Here is a 23,789-nt window from a genome sequence, read left to right on the forward strand (position 1 = left end):
AGTAAAGAAAATTTATTCACACACCACAAATGATCACAAAATTTTTTATATCCAAGTTTTGGAAATTCCACTAGTTCAACCCTAATAGCTTGGAATTTTATAAGCAAGGGATTTTCTAATTCATCCTGCATGTTTTAAATATGGATATGCATGCTCAAAACATGTTAAAGATGCAAATGACCTATGGATCCAAACCGCATTAAATTCTCAAGTGAACGTGTGGTGGAATGTTTACCCGAGTCAAACAAGCCAATTTTTGGCTAATTTACAAAAAGTTTACCTAACAATCACAGGTGATTATAAAGTAATTTATCAGCCAATCATGCATAACGGGCTATATTTCTATTAGAAAGTGTTTCACTCAGCTGAAAACCCCCGCCTCCACCTTTTCCCAACGATTGAAAAACCTAATATATAGTAACTTTAAAGAGTTTACAATTCCAAAAAATTACATACACTACACTTTTTTGAATTATCTCTCTTTACATTTGTGCATTTCCATTTTAGATGTATACTATTTTCTTAAATAAAAACTTGAGTTTTCACTTTTCCCCTTATGTCACAAACAAAAAGATAAAAAGGCAAATAGATCACAACAGAATGAAAATTTTAGAGTTTATGTATACAAAATATTTAAAACAACAACACACGTAAGTGAAGAAAATTTATTCAAACACCACAAATGAACACAAAAGTTTTGATATCCAAGTTTTGGAAATTCCACTCGTTCAACCCTAATAGCTTGGAATTTTATAAGATAAGGATTTTCTAATTGATCCTACACATGTTTTAAATATGGATATCCATGCTTGAAACTTGTTAAAGATGCAAATGACCGATGGATCCAAACCGCATTAAATTCTCAAGTGAACGTGCAGTGGGATATTTACCCGAGTCAAACAAGCCAATTTTTTACCCATTTACAAAAAGCATACCTAACAATCATGGGTGACTGTAAAGTGATTTATCGGTCAATCATGCGTAACGGGTTATATTTTGGAAAGAAATGTCTTATGGATTTGGAGTGTTTCACTCAGTTTGAAATCCCCCGCCTCCCCCTTTTCCCGATGATTGCAAAACCTAATATATAAAAACGAGAAAGAATTTACGATCCTTAAAAATTACAAACACTACACTTTTTGGAATTATCTCTATCTACATTTGTGCTTTTCCATTTTAGATGTATAGTTTTTTCTTAAATCAAAACTTCAGTTTTCATTTTTCCCCTTATCTCGTAAACAAAGATATAAAAAGGATAATGGATCACATCAAAATGAAAATTTTAGAGTTTAAGTATGGAAAAAATTTAAAACAACAACAAATGTAAGTAAAGAAAATTTATTCACACACCACAAATGAACACAAAAGTTTTGATATCAAAGTTTGGGAAATTCAACAAGTTCAACCCAAATAGGTTGGAATTTTATAAGAAAGGTATTTTTCTAATTGATCCTACACATGTTTTAAATATGGATATGCCTGCATGAAACATGATAAAGGTGCAAATTACATATGGATCCAAACCACATTAAATTCTCAAGTGAACGTGCGATGGGATATTTGCTGGAGTCTAACAAGCATATTTTTTACCCATTTACAAAAAGTTGACCTAACAATCATGGGTGATTGTAAAGTGATTTATCGGTCAATCATGCATAACGGACAATATTTCAGTAAGAAATGACTTATGGATTGGGAATGTTTCACACAGTTAAAAATCCCCCGCCTCCCCCTTTTCCCGATGATTGGAAAACCTAATATATGAAAACTAGAAAGAGTTTACAATCCCTAAAAATTACAGATACTACACTTTTTGGAATTATCTCCCTCTACATTTGTGTATTTCCATTTTAGATGTTTATTTTTTTCATAAATCAAAACTTTAGTTTTGACCTTTCCCCTTATCTCGTAAACAAAGAGATAAAAAGGTAAATAGATCACAACAAAATGAAAATTTTAGAGTTTATGTGTGCAAAAAATTTAAAACAACAACAAATGAAAGAAAAGAAAATTTATTCACACACCACAAATGAACACAAAAGTTTTGAAATCCAAGTTATGGAAATTCCATTAATTCAACTGTAATAGCTTGGAATTTTGTGAGAAAGGATTTTCTAATTGATCCTACCCATGTTTTAAATATGGATATGCATGCTTGAAACATGTTAAAGATACAAAAGACCTATGGATCCAAACCGTATTAAATTCTAAAGAGAACGTGTGGTGAGATATTTACATGAGTCAAAGAAGCCAATTTTTTTGCCATTTACAAAAAGCTGACCTAACAATCCCGGGTGATTGTAAAGTGATTTATCGGTCAATCATGCGTAATGGGCTATATTTTTTTGTAAAAATGACTTATGGATTGGGAGTGTTTTACTTAGTTAAAAATCCCCCGCTTTGCCCTTTTCCCGACGATTGCAAAACCTAAAATATTAAAACTAGAAAGAGTTTACAGTCCCTAAAAATTACATACTCTACACTTTTTGGAATTATCTCTCTACAATTGTGCATTTCAAATTTAGATGTATAAATGATTCTTAAATAAAAACTTTTCCCCTTATCTCGTAAACAAAGAGATGAAAAGGCAAATAGATCACAACATAATGAAAATTTTACAGTTTCTGTATGCAAAAAATTTAAAAGAACAAAAAATGTAAGCCAAAAAAATTTATTCACACACCACACAAAAGATTTGATATCCAAGTTTGGGAAATTCCACTAGTTCAACCATAAAAGCATGGAATTTTATAAGATAGGGATTTTCTAACTGATCCAACACATGTTTTAAATATGGATATGCATGCTTGAAACATGTTAAAGATTCAAATTACCTATGGACCCAAACCGAATTAAATTCTCAAGTGAATGTTCGGTGGGTGTTTACCCGAGTTAAACAAGACAATTTTTTTCCCACTTACAAATTGCTGACCTAACAATCATGGGTGATTATAAAGTGATTTATTGGTTAATAATGCGTAATGGGCAATATTTTTGTAAGTAATGACTTATGGATTGGGAGTGTTTCACTCTGTGAAAAATTCTCCGCCTCCCCTTTTTCCCAATGAATGCAAAACCTAACATATAAAAACTAGAAAGAGTTTACAATCCCTAAAAATTACAGACACTACACTTTTTAGAATTATCTCTCTCAACATTTGTGCATATCCATTTTAGTTGTATAAATTTTCTTAAATGAAAACTTGATATTTCAGTTTTCACCTTATCTCGTAAACAAAGAGACAAAAAGGCAAATAGATCATAATAAATCAAAAATTTTAGAGTTTATGTTTGAAAAAATTTAAAACAACAACAAATGTAAGTAAAAAAAATTTATTCACACACGACAAATGACCAAAAAGTTCTGATATCCAAGTTTGGGAAGTTTCATTAGTTGAACCCTAATACCTTGGAATTTTATAAGAAAGGGATTTTGTAATTGATCCCACACATGTTTTAAATATGGATATGCATGCTTGAAACATGTTAAAGATGCAAATGACCTATGGATCCAAACAACATTAAATTTTTAAGTGAATGTGCGGCGGGGTATTTACCTGATTCAAACAAGCCAATTTTTTTGCCTTTTTACAAAAAGCTAACCTAACAATCATGGGTGACTGTATAGTGATGTATCGGTCAATTATGCGTAATGGGCTATATTTTCTAAACAAATGACTTATGGATTGGGAGTGTTTCACTCAGTTAAAGATCCCCCACCTCCCCCATTTGCTGATGATTGCAAAACCTAATATATTAAAACTAGAAAGAGTTTATAATCACTAAAAATTATAGACACTACATTTTTTGGAATTATCTCTCTCCACATTTGTGCATTTTCCTTTTTGATGTATACTTTTTTCTTAAATTAAAACATGAGTTTTCATTTTTTCCCTTATCTTGTAAACAAAGAGATAAAAAGGCAAATAGATCACAAATAAATGAAAATTTTAGAGTTCATGTATTCAAAAAATTTAAACCAACAACTAATTTAAGTAATGAAAATTTATTCACGCACCACAAATGAACACATAAGTTTTGATATCCATGTTTGGGAAATTCCACTTGTTCAACCCTAATAGCTCGGAATTTCATAAGAAAGGGATTTTCTTATTGATCCTACACATGTTTTAAATATAGATAAGCACACTTCAAACATGTTCAATATGCAAATGACCTATGGATCTGAACCGTATTAAATTCTCAAGTGAGCGTGCAGTGGGATATTTACAAGAGACAAACAAGCCATTTTTTTGCATATTTTCAAAACGCTGACCTAACAATCATGGGTGATTGTAAAACGATTTATCGGTCAATCATGCATTATGGGCTATATTTTACTAAGAAAAGGCTTATGGAGATTGCGAGTGTTTCACTCAGTTAAAAATCCCCTGCCTCCCCCTTTTCCCGACGATTGATAAACCCAATATATAAAAACTAGAAAGAGTTTACAATCCCTAAAAATTACAGATACTACACTTTTTGGAATTGTCTCTTTCTAAATTTGTGCATTTCCATTTTAGATGTATAATTTTATCTTAAATGAAAAATTTTGCTTTCATTTTTCCCTTTATCTCTCTCTACATTTGTGCATTTCCATTGTAGATGTATAGTTTTTTCTTAAATCAAAACTTTAGTTTTCACTATTCCCCATATCTCGTAAACAAAGAGATAAAAAGGTAAATAGATCACAAAAAATTGAAAATTTTATAGTTCATTAATGCAAAAAAATTTAAATAACAATGAATGTAAGAAAAGAAAATTTATTCACGCACCACAAATCAACACAAAAGTTTTGGAATCCAAGTTATGGAAATTCCACTAGTTCAACCGTAAAATGGTGGAATTTAATAAGAAAAGGATTTTCTAATTGATCGTACTCATGTTTTAAATATGGATATGCATGCTTGAAACATGTTAAAGATGCAAATGACCTATGGATGTGAACCACATTAAATTCTCAAGTGAACGTGCGGTGGGATATTTACCGGAGTCTTTCATGCCAATTTTTTGCCCATTTACAAAAAGCAGATCTAACAATCATGGGTGATTGTAAAGTGATTTATCGGTCAATGATGTGTAGCGCGCTATATTTTAGTAAGAAATGACTTATGGGATGGGATTGTTTCACTCAATTAAAAATCCCCCGCTTCCCCCTTTTCCCAACGATTGCAAAACCTAATATATTAAAACTAGAAAGGGTTGACAATCCCTAAAAATTACAGACACTACACTTTTTGGAATTGTTTCTCTCTACATTTGTGCATTTCCCTTTTAGATGTATACTTTTTCCTTAAATCAAAACTTGAGTTTTCACTTTTCCCCTTATCTCGTAAACAAAGAGATAAAAAGGAAAATAGACCACAACAAAATGATAATTTAAGAGTTTACGTATGCAAAAAATTGAAAATAGTAACAAATGTAAGTAAAGAAAATTAATTGATGCACTACGAAGGAACACAAAAGTTTTGATATCCAAGTTTGGAAAATTCCACTAGTTCGACCCTAATAGCTTGGAATTTTATAAGAAAGGGATTTTCTAATTGATCTTGCACATGTTTTAAATATGGATATGCATGCTTGAAACATGTTAAAGATGCAAATGACCTATGGATCCCGCAACATTAAATTCACAAGTGAACGTGTGGTGGGATATTTACCCGAGTCAAACAAGCCAATTTTTTGCCCATTTACAAAAAGCTGACCTAACAATCATAGGTGATTGTAAAGTAATTTATCGGCCAATCATGCATAATGGTCTATATTTTAATAAGATATGACTTATGAATTGGAACTGTTTCACTTACTTAAAAATTCCCCGCCTTCCCCTTTTCCCAAATATTGCAAAACTTAACATATAAAAACTTGAAAGAGTTCACATTCCATAAAAATTATAGATTCTACACTTTTTGGAATTATCTCTCTCTACATTTGTGCATTTCTATTTTAGATGTATAATTTTTTCTTAAATCAAAACTTTAGTTTTCACTTGTCCCTTTATCTCGTTAACAAAAATATAAAAAGGTAAATAGATCACAACAAAATAAAAATTTTAGAGTTTATGTATGCAAAAAATTTAAAAAAACAACAAATATTTGTAAAGAAAATTTATTCACACACCACAAATGAACACAAAAGTTTTGAAATCAAATTTATGGAAATTCCACTTGTTCAACCGTAATAACTTGGAATTTTATAAGAAAGGGATTTACTAATTGATCCTACACATGTTTTAAATATGGATATGCATGCTTAAAACATGTTAAAGATGCAAATGACCTATGGATCCAAACCGCATTAAATTCTCACATGAACGTGCAGTGGGATATTTATCGGAGTCAAGCATGCCATTTTTTTGCCCATGTACAAAAAGCTGACCTAATAATCATGGGTTCTTTTCAAGTGATTTATTGGTCAATCATGTGTAACGAGCTATTTTTTAGTAAGAAATGACTTATGGATTTGGTGTGTTTCACTCATTTAAAAATCCCCCGATTCCCCCTTTTCCTAACGATTACAAAACTAAATATATTAAACTAGGAAGAGTTGACAATCCCTAAAAATTATTGACACTACATTTTTTGGAATTATCTCTCTCAACATTTGTGCATTTCCATTTTAGTTGTATATTTTTTTTGAATCAAAACTTTTCCCCTTATCTCGTAAACAAAGAGAAAAAAAGCAAATAGATAAAAAAAAAAAAAAATTGAGATTTTGTGTACGAAAAAAATTTAAAACAACAAAAAATGTAAGTAAAAGAAATTTATTCACACACGACAAATGAACACAAAACATTTGATATCCAAATTTGGGAAATTCCACTAGTTGAACCCTAATAGCTTGGAATTTTATAAGAAAGAGATTTTCTAATTGATCATATACATGTTTTAAATATGGATATGCATGCTTGAAACATGTTAAAGATGCAAATAACCTATGGATCCAAACCACATTAAATTCTTGAGTGAACGTGCGGTGGGATATTTACCCGAGTCAAACAAGCCAATTTTTTGCCCATTTACAAAAAGCTGACCTAAGAATCACGGGTGACTATAAAGTGATTATAAAGTGATTGATTTGTCAATCTTGCATAACATACTATATATTTGTAAGAAATTACTTATGGTTTGGGAGTGTTTCACTTAGTTAAAAATCCCCTGCCTCCCCCTTTTCCCGACGATTGCATAACCTAATATATATAAACTAGAAAGCGTTTACAATCCCTAAAAAATACAGACACTACACTTTTAGGAATTATCTCTCTCTACATTTATGCATTTCCATTTTAGATGTATACTTTTTTCTTAAATCAAAACTGAAGTTTTCACTTTTCTCCTTAAGTAAGGAAATAAAAAGGCAAACAAATCACAACAAAATGAAAATTTTAGAGTTTATGTGTTCTAAAAATTTAAAACAACAACAAATGTAAGTAAAGAAATTTTATTCATACACCACAAATGAACACAAAAGTTTTGTTAACCAAGTTTGGGAAATTGCACTAACATAACCCTAATGGCTTGGAATTTGATAAGAAAGGGATTTTCTAATTGATCGTACACATGTTTGAAATAAGGACATGCATACTTGAAACATGTTAAAGATGGAAAAGATCTATCGATCCAACTCGCATTAAATTCTCTAGTGAACGTGCGGTGGGATATTTCCCCGAGTGAAACAACCCAATTTTTTGCCCATTTACAAAAAACTGACCAAACAATCATGGGTGATTGTAAGTAATTTATTGGTCAATCATGAGTAACGGGCTATATTTTTGTAAGCAATGATTTATGGATTGGGAATGTTTCACTCAGTTAAAAGTCCCCCGCCTCCACCTTTTCCTGACAATTGTAAAACTTAATATTCAAACACTAGAAAGAGTTTACAATCCATAAAAATTATAGACACTACACTTTTTGGAATTATCTCTGTCCAAATTTGTGTATTTCAATTTTAGATGTATACTTTTTTCTTAAATCAAACCATGAGTTTTCACTTTTCGCCTTATCTCGTAAATAAGGAGATAAAAAGGCAAATAGATCACAACAAAAAGAAAATATTAGAGTATATGTTTGCAAAAAATTTAAAAAAAAAAATCTAAGTAAAGAAAATTTATTCTAACACCACAAATGATTACAAAAGTTTTGATATCCAAGTTTGGAAAATTTCACTTGTTCAAACCTAATAGCTTGGAATTTTATAAGAAAGGGATTTTCTAATTGATCCTACGCATGTTTTAAATTGATCCTACGCATACTTGAAACATGTTATAGATGCAAATGACCCATGGATCCAAACTGCATTAAATTCTTAATTGAACCTGCGGTGGGATATTTTCACGAGTCAAACAAGCCAATTTTTTGCAGATTTACAAAAAGTTGACCTAACAATTATGGGTGACTGTAAAGTGATTTATCGGTAAATCACGCGTAATGGGGTATATTTTTGTAAGAAATGATTTATGGATTGGAAGTGTTTCACTCAATTAAAAGTCCCCCACCTCCCCTTTTCTTGATGATGGGAACACATAATATATAAAAACTAGCAAGAGTTTACAATCCCTAAAAATTATAGACGCTATACTTTTTGGAATTATCTCCCTCCACATTTGTGCATTTCCACTTTACCACTTATCTCGTTGACAAAGATATAAAAAGGTAAATAGATCACAACAAAATCAAAATTTTAGAGTATATGTATGGAAAAAATTTAAAACAACAACAAATTTAAGTAAAGAAAATTTATTCACTCGCCACAAATGAACAGAAAATTTTTGATATCCAAGTTTGGGAAATTTCACTAGTTCAACCCTAATAGCTTGGAATTTTATAAGAAAGGGATTTACTAATTGATCCTACACATATTTTAAATATGGATATGCATGCTTGAAACATGTTAAAGATGAAACTGACCTATGGATCCAAACCGCATTAATTTTCAAGTGAACGTGCGGTGGGATATTTACCCGAGTCAAACAAGCCAATTTTTTGCCCATTTACAAAAAGTAGACCCAACAATCATGGGTGATTTGAAAGTGATTTATCGGTCAATCATGCGTAACGGGCTATATTTTGGTAAGAAATGTCTTATGGATTTGGTAAGTGTTTCACTCAGTTAAAAATCCCCCGTCTCCCCCTTTTCCCGACGATTGTGACACGTAATTTATAAAAACTAGAAAGAGTTTACAATCCTTAAAAATTACAAACACTACACTTTTTGGAATTATCTCTCTCTACATTTGTGCATTTCCATTTTAGATGTATACCTTTTTCTTAAATCAAAACTTGAGTTTTCACTTTTCCCCTTATCTCGTAAACAAAGAGGTAAAAAGGCAAAAAGATTACCACAAAATAAAAATTTTAGAGATGAAGTATGCAAAAAATTTAAAACAACAACAAATGTAAGTAAAGAAAATTTATTCACACACCACAAATGACAACAAAAGTTTAGATATCCAAGTAATGGAAATGCCACTCATTCAACCGTAATAGCTTCGAATTTTATAAGAAAGGGATTTTCTAATTGATCCTACACATGTTTTAACTACGGATGTGCATGCTTGAAATGTGATAAAGATGCAAATGACATGTAGATTCGAACCGCATTAAATTCTCAAGTAAACGTATGGTGAGATATTTACCGGAGTCACACAAGCCAATTTTTTTCCAATTGACAGAAAGTTGTCCTAACTATCATGGGTGATTGTAAAGCGATTTATCGATCAGTTATGCGTAACGAGCTATATTTTTGTAAGAAATGACTTATGATTATTTTAGTGTTTTACTCAGTTAAAAATCCCTCGTCTCCTCCCCATTTTCCCTACGAATGCAAAAGCTAATATGTAAAAACAAGAAAAAGTTTACAATCCCTAAAAATTACAAACACTACACTTTTTGCAATTATCTCTCTCCATATTTGTGCATATCCAATTTAGATGTACACTTTTTTCTTAAATAATAACTTGAGTTTTCACTTTCCCCTTATCTCATAAACAAAGAGATAAAAAGGCAAATAGATCACAACAAAATGAAAATTTTAGAGTTTATGTATGAAAAAAATTTAAAACAACAACAAATGTAAGTAAAGAAAGTTTATTCACACACCACAAATGATTACAAAAGTTTTGATATCAGAGTTTGGAAAATTCAACTAGTTCAACCCTAATAGCTTGGAATTTTATAAGAAGAGGATTTTGTAATTGATCCTACGCATGTTTTGAATATGGATATGCATGCTTGAAACATGTTAAAGATGCAAATGACCTATGGATCCAAACTGCGTTAAATTCTCAAGTAAACATGCGGTGGGATATTTACACGAGTCAAACAAGGCAATTTTTTTCTGATTTAAAAAAAGCTGACCTAACTATCACGGGTGATTGTAAAGTGATTTATCGGTCAATTATGCATAATGGGCTGAATTTTTATGAAAAATGACTCTTGGATTAGGAATGTTTCACTTAGTTAAAACTCCCTAGCCTCCTCCTTTTCCCGACGATTCGAAAACCTAATATAAAAAAATTAGAAAGAGTTTAAAATCCCTAAAAATTATAGACACTACACTTTTTGGAATTATCTCTCTCCACATTTGTGCATTTCCATTTTAGATGTATAATTTCGTCTTAAATCAAAACATGAGTTTTCACTTTTCCCCTTATCTCGTAAACAAAGAGATAAAAAGGCACATAGATCACAACTAAATAAAAAATTTAGAGTTTATGTACAAAAAAAAATTTAAAACAAGAACAAATTTCAGTAAAGAAAATTTATTCGAACACCACAAATGGACATAAAAGTTTTGATATCCATGTTTGGCAAATTTCACTAGATCAACCCTAATAGCTTTGAATTTTATAAGAAATGAATTTTATAATTGATCCTACACATGTTTTAAATATGGATTTGCATGCTAGAAACATGTTAAAGATGCAAATGACCTATGGATCCAAACTGCATTAAATTCTCAAGTGAACGTGTTGTGTGATATTTTTCGGAGTCACACAAACCAATTTTTTGCCCATTGACAGAAAGCTATCCTAACTATCATGGATGAGTGTAAATTGATTTATCGGTCAATCATGCATAACGAGCTATATTTTTTGTAAAAATGACTTATGGTTTTTGTAGTGTATCACCCAGTTAAAAATCCCCCGCCTCCCCCTTTTCCCTAAGATTGCAAAACCTAATATAAAAAAACTAGAAAGAGTTTGCAATCCCTAAAAATTATAGACACTACACTATTTGCAATAATCTCTCTGTACATTTGTGCATATCCATTTGAAGTATGCAAAAATTTAAAACAATAACAAATGTAAGTAAACAAAAATTATTCACACACCACAAATGATCACAAAAGTTTTGATATCCAAGTTTGGGAAATTCCACTAGTTCAACCCTAATAGTTTGGAATTTTATAGTAAAGGGATTTTCTAATTGATCGTATATATGTTTTAAATATGGATATACATGCTTCAAACATGTTAAAGATACAAATGACCTATGGATCCAAACCGCATTAAATTCTCAAGTTAACGTGCGGTGGGATATTTACCCAAGTCAAACAAACCAATTTTTTGCCCATTTACAAAAACCGTTATAAACAATTACGGGTCATTATAAAGTGATTTTTTGGTCAATCATGCAAAACGGGCTATATTTTTGTAAGAAATGACTTATGGATTGGGAGTGTTTCACTCAGTTAAAAATCCCTCACCTCCCCCTTTTGCAGACGATTGCAAAACCTAATACATAGAAACTAGAAAGAGTTTACAATCCCTATAAAAATAGACACTTTGTGGAATTATCTTTGTCTACATTTATGGATTTCCATTTTAGATGTATACTTTTTTCTTAAATGAAAACTTGTGTCTTCACTTTTCTCCTTACCTCGTAAAACAGGAGATAAAAAGGTAAATCAATAACAACAAAATATAAATTTTAGAGGTTATGTATGGAAAAAAATTAATACAACAACACATGTAAGTAAAGAAAATGAGCACAAAAGTTTTAATATCAAAGTCTGGGAAATTCGACTAGTTCAACCCTAATAGCTTGGAATTTTATAAGAAATGAATTTTCTAATTGATCCTACACATGTTTTAAATATGGATGTGCATGCTTGAAACATGTTAAATATGCAAATGACCTATGGATCCAAACCGCATTAAATTCTCAAGAGAACGTGGGTTGGGATATTTACCCGAGTCAAAAGAGCCAATTTTTTGCCCATTTACAAAATCTTGACCTAACAATCACGGGTGATTGTAAAGTGATTTATCGGTCAATCATGCGTAATGGGCTACATTTTTGTAACAAATGACTTATGGATTGGCAATGTTTTACTCAATGAAAATCCTGCGCCTCCCCTTTTCCCGACGATAGCAAAACCTAATATATAAAAACTAGAAAGAGTTTACAATCCCTAAACATTACAGACACTACACTTTTTGGAATCATCTCTCTCTACATTTTTGCATTTCCATTTTAGATGAATACATTTTTCTTAAATCAGAACTTGAGTTTTCACTTTTCCCCTTATTTCATAAACAAAGAGATATAAAGGCCAACAAATCACAAAAAAATGAAAATTTTAGACTTTATGTATGCAAAAAATCTAAAACAACAACAAATGTAAGTACAGAAAATTTATTCACACTCGAAAAATGAACTCAAAAGTTTTGATATCCAAGTTGGGGAAATTCCACTAGTTGAACCCTAATTAGCTTAGAATCTTATAAGAAAGTGATTTTCTAATAGATACTACACATGTTTTAAATATGGATATGCATGTTTGAAACATGTTAAATATGCAAATGACCTAAGGAACCAAACCGCATTAAATTCTCAAGTGAACGTGCGGTGGGATATTTACCCGAGTAGAACAATCCAATTTTTTGCCCATTTAAAAAATGCTGACCTAACAATCACGAGTGATTGTAAAGTGATTTGTCTGTCAATCATGTGTAACGGGCTTTATTTTTGTAAGAAATGTCTTATAGATTGGGAGTGTTTCACTCAGTGAACAATCCCCCGCTTCACCCTTTTCCCAACAATTGCAAAACCTAATTTATTAAAACTAGAAAGAGTTTACAATCCCTAAAAATTACAGATACTACACTTTTTGGAATTATCTCTCTCTACATTTGGGCATTTCCATTTTAGTTGTATTCTTTTTTCTTAAATAAAAAATTTTCCCCTTATGTCCTAAACAAAGACATAAAAAGGAAAATAAATCAACACAAAATGAAAATTTTACAGTTTATGTATGCAAAAAATTTCAAACAACAACTAATGTATGAAAATAAAATTTATTCACACACCATAATTGAACACAAAAATTTTGATATCCAACTTTGGGAAATTCCACTAGTTCAATCCTAATAGCTAGGAATTTTATAAGAAAGGGAATTTTTAATTAATCCTAGACATGTTTTAAATATGGATATGCATGCTTGAAACATGTTAAAGATGCAAATGACTTATGGATCCAAACCACATTAAATTCTCAAGTTAACGTGCGGTGGGATATTTACCCGAGTCAAACAAGCCAATTTTTTGCCCATTTACAAAAAGTTGACCTAACAATCACGGGTGATTGTGAAGTGATTGATCGGTCAATCATTCATAATGGGGTATATTTTTTTAAGAAATGACTTAATTTTTGCGAATGTATCACTCAGTTAAAAAGCCCCCGTCTCCCCCTTTTCCTAACGATTACAAAACCTAATATATATAAAGTAGAAAGAGTTCACAATCCCCAAAAATTATAAACGATACACTTTTTGGAATTATCTATCTCTTCATTTATGCATTTCCATTTTAGAAGTATACATTTTTCTTAAATCAAAACTTAATTTTTCACTTTTCCCCTTATCTCGTAAACAAAGAGATAAAATGGCAGATAGATCACAACAAAATCAAAATATTACAGTTTATGTATGCCAAAAATTTAAAACAACAACAAATGTAAGTAAAGAAAATATATTCATACACCACAAATGAACATAGAAGTTTTGATATCTAAGTTTGGGAAATTCCACTAGCACAACCCTAATCGCTTGAAACTTTATAAGAAATGGATTTTCTAATTGATCCTACACATGTTTAAAATATAGATATGTATGCTGGAAACAGGTTAAAGATGCAAATGACCTATGGATCCAAATCGTAATAAATTCTCAAGTGAACGTGCGGTAGGATATTTATCCAAGTCAAACAAGCCAATTTTTTGCCATTTTACAAAATGTTGACCTAACAATAACGGGTGATTGTAAAGTGAATTATTGGTCAATCATGTGTAACAGGCTATATTTTTGTAAGAAATGACTTATGGATGGGGAGTGTTTCACTCAGTTAAAAATCCCATGCTTCTTCCCTTTCCCGACGATTGCAAAACCTAATATATTAAAACTATAAAGAGTTCAAAATCTCTAAAAATTACAGACACTACACTTTTTGGAATTATCTCTCTAAATTCGTGCATTTCCATTTTAGATGTATATTTTTTCTTAAATTAAAACTTTTCCCCTTTTTTCGTAGACAAAGAGATAAAAAGGCAAATAGATCACAAAAAAAAGAAAGTTTTAATTTTTATGTATGCAAATATTTTTTAAAAACTACAAATATAATTAAATAAAATTTATTCACACACCACAAATGAACATAAATTTTTTTATATCAATGTTTCGGAAATTCCACTAGTTCCACCCTAATACCTTGGAATTTTATAAGAAAGGAATTTTCTAATTCCACCTACTCATGTTAAAAATTTGGATGCATGCTTGAAACATGTTAAAGATGCAAATGACATGTGGATCCAAACAACATTAAATTCTCAAGAGAACGTGCGGTGGGTATTTACCCGAGTCAAACAAGCCATTTTTTTGCCCATTTACGAAATGCTGACCTAACAATATTGGGTGATTGTGAACTCATTTATTGGTCAATCATGTGTAACGGGCTATATTTTTGTAAGAAATGACTTATGGATTGGTAGTGTTTCACTCAGTGAAAAATATCGTGCCTCCCCTTTTTCCCGACGATTGCAAAACCTAACATATAAAAACTAGAAAGAGTTTACAATCCCTAAAAATAATAGACACTACACTTTTTGGAATTATCTCTCTATACATTTTTGCATTTCCATTTTAGATGTATACATTTTGCTTAAATTAAAACTTGAGTTTTAGCTTTTCCCCTAATCTTGTAATCAAAGAGATAAAAAGGCAAATAGATCACAACAAAATGAAAATTTTAGAGTTTATGTATGCAAAAAATTTAAAACAGCAACAAATGTAAGTAAAGAAAATTTATTCACACACGAAAAATGAACACAAAAGTTTTCATAACCAAGTTTCGGAAATTCCAGTAGTTGAACCCTAATGGCTTTGAATTTTATAAGAAAGGGATTTTCTAATTTATGGATATTGATATAAACGTTTGAAACATGTTAATGATGCAAATGACCTATGGCTCCAAACCGCATTAAATTCTCAAGTGAACGTGCAATGAGATATTTACCCGAGTCAAACAAGCCAATTTTTTGCCCTTATAAAAAAAGTTGACCTAACAATCACTGGTAATAGTCAAGTGATTTATCGGTCAGTCATGCATAACAGGCTTTATTTTTGTAAGAAATGACTTATGGATTCGAAGTGTTTCATTCAGTTAACAATCCCCCGCTTCCCCCTTTTCCTGACGATTGCAAAACCAAATATATTAAAACTAGAAAGAATTTACAATCCTTAAAAATTACAGACACTACTCTTTTTGGAATTATCTCTCTCTTCGTTTGTGCATTTCAATTTTAGTTGTATTTTTTTCTTAAATCAAAAATTTTCCCCTTATCTCGTAAACAAAGAGATAAAAAGGAAAATAGATCACAAAAAAATGAAAATTTTACTGTTTATTTATGTAAATAATTAAAACAACAACTAATATATGTAAACAAAATTTATTCGCACACCACAATTGAACACAAAAGTTTTGATATCCAAGTTTTGGAACTTCCACTAGTTCAACCCTAATAGCTTGGAATTTCATAAGAAAGGGATTTTCTAATTGATACTACACAAGTTTTAAATATGGATATGCATGCTTGAAACATGTTAAAGATGAAAATGACCTATGGATCCAAACCGCATTAAATTTTCAAGTGAACGTGCGGTGGTATATTAACTCGAGTCAAAGAAGCCAATTTTTTGCCCATATAAAAAAAGCTGACCTAACAATCACGGGTGATTGTAAAGTGATTGAGAGGTCAATCATTCATAATGGGCTATATTTTTGTAAGAAATGACTTAAGCTTTGGTAGTCTATCACTCAGTTAAAAATCCCCCGCCTCACCCCTTTCTCGATGATTGCAAAACCTAATATATATAAACTAGAAAGAGTTCTCAATCCCCAAAAATTAAAGACATTACATTTATACATTTCCATTTTAGATGTATAATTTTTCTTAAATCAAAACTTAAGTTTTCACTTTTCCCCTTATCTCATAAACAAAGAGATAAAAAGGCAAACAGATCACAACGAACAAAAAAAATTTAGTGTTTATATATGCCAAAAATATTAAACAACAACAAATGTAAGTAAAAAAAATTTATTCACACACCACAAATGAACACAAAAGTTTTGATATCCAAGTTTGGGATATTCCACTAGTTCAACCCTGATAGCTCGGAATTTTATAAGAAAGGGATTTTCTAATTTATCCTACACATGTTTTAAATATAGATATGAATGCTTGAAACATGTTCAAGATGCAAATGACATATGGATCCAAACTACTGTAACTTTTCAAGAGAACGTGCAGTGGGATATTTATTGAAGTCAAACAAGCAAATTTTTTGCCCATTTACAAAAAGCAGACATAAAAATCACGGGTGATTGTAAAGTGATTTATCGGTCAATCATGCATAACGGGCTATATTTTTGTATGAAATGACTTATGAATTGGGTGTGTTTCACTCAGTTAAAAATCCTCCACTTCCCCCTTTTCCCGTCAATTGCAAAACCTAATATATTAAAACTCATAAGAGATTATAATCTGTTAAAATTACTGACACTACACTTTTTGGAATTATCTCCATTTTATGTGTGCATTTTTATTTTTGATGTAAACTTTTCTCTTAAATAAAAACATGAGTTTTCACTTTTCCCCTTATCTCATAAACGTAGAGATAAAAAGGCAAATAGATCACAACAAAAGAAAATTTTTAGAGTTTAAGTATGGAAAAAATATAATACAACAACAAATGTAAGTAAAGAAAATTTATTCACACACCACAAATGAACAGAAAAGTTTTGATATCCAAGTGTGGGAAATTCCACAAGTTCAACCCTAATAGCTTGAAATTTTATAAGAAAGGGATTTTCTAATTGATCCTACACATTTTCTAAATATGGATATGCATGCTTGAAACATGTTAAACATGCAAATGGCCTAAGGATCCAAACCGCATTAAATTCTCAAGAGAACGTTAGGTGGGATATTGACCCGAGTAGAACAAGCCAATTTTTTGACCATTTAAAAAACTCTGGCCTAACAATCACAGGTGATTGTATTGTGATTTAACGGTCAATCATGCTTAACGGGCTATATTTTTGTAAGAAATGACTTATGGAATGGGAGTGTTTCACTCAGTTGAAAATCCCATGCTTCTCCCCTTTCCCGACGATTGCAAAACATAATATATTAAAACTAGAAAGAGTTCACATCCCCTAAAAATTGTTTACACTACACTTTTTGGAATTATCTCTCCCTACATTTGTGGATTTCCGTTTTAGATGTATACTTTTTTCTTAAATCAAAATTTTCCCCTAATCTCATAGACAAAGAGATAAAAAGGCAAATAGATCACAAAAAAATGAAAGTTTTAGTGTTTATGTATGCAAAAAATTTAAAACAACTACAAATGTAAGTAAATAAAATTTATTCACACACCACAAATGAATAGAAAAGTTTTAATATCCATGTTTGGGAAATTCCACTAGTTCCACCCTAATAGCTTGGAATTTTATAAGAAAGGGATTTTCTAATTCATCCAACTCATTTTTTAAATATTGATATGCATGCTTGAAACATATTGGAGATGCAAATGACCTATGGATCCGAACAACATTAAATTCTCAAGTGAACATGCCGTGGGTATTTACCCGAGTCATACAAGCCAATTTTTTTCTATTTTACGAAATGCTGACCTAACAATCATGGGTGATTGTAAACTCATTTATCGATCAATCATGCATAACGGGCTATATTTTTGTAAGAAATTACTTATGAATTTGGGAGTGTTTCACTCAATTAAAAATCCCGTGCCTCCTCTTTTTCCCGATGATTGCAAAACCTAACATATAAAAACTAAAAAGAGTTTACAATCCCTAAAAATAATAGACACTAGACTTTTTGGAATTATCTCTCTCTACATTTTTGCATTTCCATTTTAGATGTATACATTTTTCTAAAATCAAAACTGGAGTTTTCACTTTTCCCCTTATCTCGTAAACAAAGAGATAAAAAGGCAAATAGATCACAACAAAATGAAAATTTGAGAGTTTATGTATGCAAAAAATTTAAACAACAACAAATGTAAGTAAAGAAAATTTATTCACACAAGACAAATGAACACAAAAGTTTTGACAACCAAGTTTGGGAAATTCAACTTACTTTGAATTTTATAAGAAAGGTATTTTCTAATTGATCCTACACATGTTTTAAATATAGATAAAAATGTTTGAAGCATGTTAATGATGCAAATGACCTATGGCTCCAAACCGCATTAAATTCTCAAGTGAACGTGTGGAGGGATATTTACTCGAGTCAAACAAGTCAATTTTTTGCCCATTAAAAAAAAACTGACCTAACAATCACGGGTGATTGTAAAGTGATTTATAGATCAGTCATGCGTAACGGGCTTTATTTTTTTTAAGAAATGACTTATGAATTGGAAGTGTTTCATTCAGTTAACAATTCTCCGCTTCCCCCTTTTCCTGACGATTGCAAAACCAAATATTTTAAAACTAGAAAGAATTTACGATCCTTAAAAATTAGAGACACTATACTTTTTGGAATTATCTCTCTCTACGTTTGTGCATTTCAATTTTAGTTGTTATTTTTTCTTAAATCAAAACTTTCCCCCTTATCTCTTAAACAAAGAGATAAAAAGGAAAATAGATCACAGCAAAATGAAAATTTAACTATTTATTTATGCAAATAATTAAAACAACAACTAATGTATGTAAGGAAAATTTATTCGCACACCACAATTGAACACAAAAGTTTTGATATCCAAGTTTTCGAAATTCCACTAGTTCAACCCTAATAGCTTGGAATTTTATAAGAAAGGGATTTTCTAATTGATCCTACACAAGTTTTAAATATGGATATGCATGCTTGAAACATGTTAAAGATGAAAATGACCTATGGATCCAAACAACATTAAATTCTCAAGTGAACGTGCAGTGGGTATTTACCTGAGTCATACAATCCAATTTTTTGCCCATTTACGAAATGATGACAATCATGGGTGATTGCAAACTCATTTATCGATCAATCATGCGTAATGGGCTATATTTTTGTAAGAAATTACTTATGGATTGGGAGTGTTTCACTCAGTGAAAATCCCATGCCTACTCTTTTTCCCGATGATTGCAAAACCTAACATATAAAAACTAGAAATAGTTTACAATCCCTAAAAATAATAGACACTACACATTTTGGAATCATCTCTCTCTACATTTTTGCATTTCCATTTTAGATGTATACATTTCTCTTAAATAAAAACTTGAGTTTTCACATTTCCCTTTATCTCGTAAACAAAGTGATAAAAAGGCAAATTGATCACAATAAAATAAAAATTTTAGAGTTTATGTTTGCAAAAAATTTAAAACAACAACAAATGTAAGTAAAGAAAATTTATTCACACACGACAAATGAACACAAAAGTCTTGATAACCAAGTTTGGAAAATTCCACTAGTTGAACCATAACAGCTTTGATTTTTATAAGAAAGGGATTTTCTTATTGATCCTACACATGTTTTAAATATGGATATAAATGTTTGAAGCATGTTAATGATGCAAATGACCTATGGCTCCAAACCGCATTAAATTCTGAAGTGAACGTGCGGTGGGATATTTACCCGAGTCAAACAAGCCAAATTTTTGCCCATTTAAAAAAAGTTGACCTAACAATCACTGGTGATTGTAAAGTGATTTATCGATCAGTCATGCATAACGGGCTTTATTTTTTTAAGAAATGACTTATGTATTGGAAGTGTTTCAATCAGTTAACAATCCACCGCCTCGTCCTTTTCCCGACGATTGCAAAACAAAATATATTAAAACTAGATAGAATTTACAATCCTTAAAAATTACAGACACTACACTTTTTGGAATTATCTCTCTCTACATTTGTGCATTTCAATTTTACTTGTATTTTTTTTAAATAAAAAAATTTCCCCTTATCTCGTAAACAAAGAGATAAAAAGGCTAATAGATCGCAAAAAATGAAAATTTTACTGTTTATGTATGCAAAAAATGAAAATTTTACTGTTTATGTATGCAAAAAATTAAAACAACAACTAATGTATGTAAATAAAATTTATTCACACACCACAATTGAACACCAAAGTTTTGATATCAAAGTTTTGGAAATTCCTCTAGTTCAACCCTAGTAGCTTGGAATTTTATAAGAAATGGATTTTCTAATTGATCCTACACATGTTTAAATATGGACATGCATGCATGAAACATGTTAAAGATGCAAATGACCTATGGATCCAAACTACATCAAATTCTCAAGTGAATGTGCGGTGGGATATTTACTCGAGTCAAACAAGCCAATGTTTTGCCCATATAAAAAAAGCTGACCAAACAATCACGGGTGATTGTAAAGTCATTGATCGGTCAATCATTCGTAACGGGCTATATTTTTGTAAGAAACGACTTAAGGTTTGGTATTGTATCACTCAGTTAAAAATCCCCTGCCTCACCTTTTTTGCGACGATTGTAGAACCTAATATATATAAACTAGAAGGAATTCACAATCCCCAAAAATTATAGACACTACACTTTTTGGAATAATCTCTCTCTACGTTAATGCATTTCCATTTTAGTTGTATACTTTTTTCTTAAATCAAACCTTAAGTTTTCACTTTTCCCCTTATCTCGTAAACAAAGAGATAAAAAGGTAAATAGATCCCAACAAAACGAAAATGTTAGTGTTTATGTATGCCAGAAATATTAAACAACAACAAATGTAAGTAAATAAAATTTATTGACACACCACAAATGACCTCAAAAGTTTTGATATCCAAGTTTGGGAAATTCCACCAGTTCAACCCTAATAGCTCGAAATTTATAAGAAAAGGGTTTTATATTTATCCTACACATGTTTTAAATATAGATATGCATGCTTGAAACATGTTAAAGATGCAAATGACCTATGGATCCAAACCGCATTAATTTTTCAAGAGAACGTGCAATGGGATATTTACCCAAGTCAAATAAGCAAATTTTTTTCCCATTTACAAAAAGCTGACCTAACAATCATGGGTGATTGTAAAGTGATTTATCGATCAATCATGCATAACAGGCTATATTTTTTAATGAAATGACTTATGGATTGGGACTGTTTCATTCAGTTAAAAATCCCCCGCTGCCCCCTTTTCCTGTCAATTGCAAAACCTAATATATTAAAACTCGAAAGAGTTTATAATCAGTAAAAATTACAGACTCAACACTTTTGGAATTATCTCTCTCTATATGTGTGCATTTCCATTTTAGATGTATACTTTTTTCTTAAATCAAAACTTGAGTTTTTACTTTTCCCCTTATCTCATAAACATAGAGATAAAAAGGCAAATAGATCACAACAAAATGAAAAAATTTAGAGTTCATGTATGCAAAAAATATAAAACAACAACAAATGTAAGTAAAGAAAAATTATTCACACACCAGAAATGAACAGAAAAGTTTTGATATCCAAGTTTGGGAAATTCCACAAGTTCAATCCTAATTGCTTGAAAGTTTATAAGAAAGGGATTTTCTAATTGATCCTACACATGTTCTAAATATGGATATGCATGCTTGAAACATGTTAAACATGCAAATGACCTATGGATCCAAATCGCCTTAAATTCTCAAGAGAACGTGCAGTGGAATACTTACCCAAGTAACACGAGCCAATTTTTTGCCCATTTAAAAAAAGTTGACCTAACAATCACTGGTGATTCTAAAGTGATTTATCGGCCAATCATGCGTAACGGGTTATATTTTTGTAAGAAATGACATACGGATTGGGAGTGTTTCACTCAGTTAAAAATCCCCTGTCGATTGCAAAAACCTAATATATTAAAACTTGAAAGAGTTCACAATCCCTAAAAATTACAGACACTACACTTTTTGGAATTATCCCTCTCTATATTTGTGCATTTCCATTTTAGATTTATACTTTTTTCTTCAATCAAAATTTTTCCCCTTATCTCGTAAACAAAGAGATAAAAAGGCAAACATATCACAACAAAATGAAAATTTTATAGTTTATGTATGCAAAAAATTTAAAACAACTACAAATGTAAGTCAAGAAAATTTATGCATACACCACAAATGAACACAGAAGTTTTGATATCCAAGTTTGGGAAATTCCTCTGGCTAACCCGTAATCACTTGAATTTGATAAGAAAGAGATCTTCTAATTGATCCTACACATGTTTTAACTATGTATATGCATGCTTGAAACATGTTAAAGATGCAAATGATCAATGGTTCCAACCCGCATTAAATTTTCAAGTGAATGTGCGGTGGGATATTTACACGAGTCAAACAAGCCAATTTTTTTACCATTTACAAAAAGCTGACTTGACAACCGTGGATGATTTTAACATGATTTATTGGTCAATCATGCGTAATGGGCTATAATTTGGTAAGAAATGTCTGATGGATTTGAAGTGTTTCACTTTGTTAAAAATCCATTGCCTCCCCCTTTTCCCGACGATTGCAAAACATAATAAATAAAAACTAGAAAGAGTTTACAATCCTTAAAAATTACAGACACTACACTTTTTGGAATTATCTCTCTCTACATTTGTGCATTTCTATTTTAGATGTATACTTTTTTCTTAAATCAAAACATGAGTTTTCACTTTTTCCCTTACCTCGTGATCAAAGAAATATAAAGGAAAATAGATCACAATAAATTGAAAATTTTAGAGTTGAATATGCAAAAATTTAAAACAAGAACAAATATTAGTAAAGAATTTTTATTCACACACCACAAATGAACACAAAAGTTTTGATATCCAAGTTTTGGAAATTCCATTAGTTCAACCCTAATAGTTTGGAATTTTATAAGAAAGGAATTTTCTAATTGATCCAACACATGTTTTAAATATGGATATGCATGCTTGAAAAATGTTAAAATTGCAAATGATCTATGGATCCAACCCGCATTAAATTCTCAAGTGAAAATGCGGTGGGATATTTACCTGAGTCAAACAAGCCAATTTTTTGCCCATTTACAAAAAGCTGACCAGACAATCCTGGATGATTGTAACATGATTTATCAGTCAATCATGCGTAACAGGCTATATTTTGGTAAGAAATGTCTTATGGATTTGGAGTGTTTCACTCAGTTAAAAATCCACCGCCTCCCCCTATTCCCGTTGAATGCAAAACGTAATATATGATAACTAGAAAGAGTTTACAATCCTTAAAAATTACAGACACTAAACTTTTTTGAATTATCTCTCTCTACATTTGTGCATTTCCATTTTAGATATATACTTTTTTCTTA

The sequence above is a fragment of the Aristolochia californica genome, unplaced genomic scaffold (assembly GCF_029961685.1).
Source record: "Aristolochia californica isolate CCGP_79_NKW_82.1479 unplaced genomic scaffold, dmAriCali1.0.hap1 SCAF_8, whole genome shotgun sequence".
NCBI classification, from domain to species: Eukaryota; Viridiplantae; Streptophyta; class Magnoliopsida; order Piperales; family Aristolochiaceae; genus Aristolochia; species Aristolochia californica.